The 2,670-nt window shown below is 47.1% G+C and overlaps 1 long non-coding RNA gene across 1 annotated transcript in view; it reads right to left on the bottom strand.

Annotated features, from left to right (window-relative positions):
- LOC112081045 (uncharacterized) overlaps nucleotides 1–2,670 on the bottom strand; it is a 53,426-nt gene that overhangs the window by 22,627 nt on the left and 28,129 nt on the right. The window lies entirely within an intron of this gene.

The following is a 2,670-nucleotide window of genomic DNA, read 5'->3' on the forward strand; positions in this document are numbered from 1 at the left end:
TCACCTATCTTTTGGTCTCGTATCATTGCGCATCTTCTCTCTACCCTCTCCGTCTCTCCGTCTTCTTGTCTCTCCCATCTATCTCTCTTCCTATTCCACCGGCCGACTTCGAAGTTTTCCATTGCTGTTGCCCCGTTGACTCATTACCGTCTTCTTTCATCTCTCCTCCTCTCTCTTCTCTCTTCTCTCTCAGTCTTCTCCTCCGCCTCATCATCTCTCATTCCTCTCTCTCATCTCTTCTCCTCTCATCTTCCTCTTCCTTCCTCCTCTTCTCTCTCTCTCTCCTCTCCTCATCTGGTCTTTACTCCTTCCTCCTCTTCTCTCTCTCTCTCTCCATTGTCTCTCTCTCCCCATCCCCGTCTCATTCTCTGTCCGTCTCATCTTCTCTCTCTCGCTCTCAGACCTTCATCCTCATTCTCTCAGTCTCATTCTCACTCTCCGTCTCCTCTCTCTGTCCTTCAATCACTCCTCTCTTCTCGATTCTCTCTCTTCTCTAGTCTCCCTCACGATCGTCGTCGGTCTCACTCTGTCGCGCCATTCACAAAGTCTCCTCGCCTCTCTCTCTCTCGCTCTCTCTCTCTCTTTACATTAATCTCCCCTCTCTTTCTCTTTGACTAAATCTCTCTGTCTTTCTTTGTCTGTATGTCTGAGTCTCTAATGAATTAAATATCATTCCATGAGGATGCTGCAGCATTAGCCAAACCCAATGGCATTTTGTAGCTTTTTTTCCTTTTATGCATGAAATTCCTTTATGAATCAGAGCCCTCCCCCGCCTGAGAGCCTTATGAAAGATAGCTCATTGATGTCCATATTGCGCCATCAGCCCAGGCTTCACTAGCACACCATTCACAGGCAATTAAAGTGAGCTCAAACAGAGTAAGAAAGTGCGTCATCCTCTTAATGTAATTAAGGAAGTGTGCACACACAGACGCAGGAGAACACACCCACACCCACATAGAGCGTACTGAGGAAAGGCTAGCAGGAAAGGTTAATTTGTCAGGCAACACAAGCCCCTGGCCTGGCCTCACCCTTCACAACTCCAAAACAAGAGAGGGATTCATCACCATCACCATCATCAGAGTCGCTGCCTCTTTACTACCGCGCTAAAGAAACACCTTATCTTTCCTTCCCTGGCGTGGATGCCTTCCACAGCAGCTGACCACTGTTCCACTAACTCACTGCGAGACTCAAAGTGGTCCAACACTTTAGCCCAAGTCTCTGACATTCACAATTACATGCACTGGCCGATCAATTAAAATCAGCACAGGCCTCATTAAAACATCCGGCCACTCTTCACTTAGACCAATTTAAGATGTGAATGGCTGCTAGCTCAGGGGCCATTTTGCKTCTGCAGATGGATGCCTTATTATTTATGGCTAGAAAGTCCTGGCTCCATCCCGCCCACCCTCCCGTGTTGGTGATGGGGGGGAAGTTAATTTGGGTGTTGCGGTGAGGGCATCCCACAGCCCCACCACGTCAGACAGCTGGGAAACAGCTTCAGAAAGCTCACTACTCATTTCCCTCACTTTAGCATCTCATCTGGCTGCCTCCTACTGCCTCTTCCCCTCCACAGCTTCATTAACATTCACCGGGCCAGCCAAGCCAAGCCAGGCCTAGCCAGGGGATAGGCCCAACTGGAATGGGCTAGGGGAATCAGAGGTATCAGAAGGTATGCTTCTACTGTTCCTCACACACACGTCACATACGGATATCCGCTTGACAGAGGCATCAGTGCGTGTGTGCACACAGTGATATCTTTTGTTGGACATAATTAGTATTGATCATTATGGTGTATTATGCACCAATTGGATTTCCCTAAGTTTCAAGTCAAGTTTATTGGCTGGTAAGTGACTGGACATAAAGTGCCATGCTTAGCCAACACTGGAGAGTACAGCATGACATAGCTGACCCACTGGTCTAACACACACACACGCATTCACACACGCACTCACACGCACGCACGCACACACAAACACACACACACACACACACACAATGAATGACAACAGGGCACTTTGCAACCAACACAGACTAAAATAGGTTTTCCTAAAAGTGTCTAATCAATGGAATCACTACAGGAGTAGATAACAAAGAGGGAATTGAACATTGAATTGAATAAAGGAAAATCATGAGTGTGTTCAGAACAAACTGAGGAGACCAGTAATGAGCAGGCATGTGGCGTCCTGACAGGAACAAATGGCCTAACTTTACCTTAAATAATGTACAAGAAGAAGAATTAGGCAAGCTTCCTCAGTGCAATTTAACAATGAATAAAACTTTTGTATTCAACCCGAACATACAGTAGTCTCACCAATGGCACTAAGTAACATTCACAGGACAAAACAACTTATGTATGTCTGTGAGGAGGCTCTTGGAGGGATACAGTAGCATGGACAGACGCGGGCCAGTAGGAAGGGAGGGAGATCATGTTTGTACAGATTCAATTAGAAATTGCAAACAAAGCGGGGCCTTGATGGACCAGAGTAATACAAAAGCTCAGCAAGGCCCAGTGACAGCACCCTATTCATTAACGCTCTTAACTATTTAATCAGACCCCCGTCCCCAGAACCCTGCGATTAGGGCTACAGACAGACAGACAGACAGACAGACAGACAGACAGACAGACAGACAGACAGACAGACAGACAGACAGACAGACAGACAGACAGAC

This window comes from Salvelinus sp. IW2-2015, unplaced genomic scaffold (genome assembly GCF_002910315.2).
Source record: "Salvelinus sp. IW2-2015 unplaced genomic scaffold, ASM291031v2 Un_scaffold16688, whole genome shotgun sequence".
Taxonomy (NCBI): domain Eukaryota; kingdom Metazoa; phylum Chordata; class Actinopteri; order Salmoniformes; family Salmonidae; genus Salvelinus; species Salvelinus sp. IW2-2015.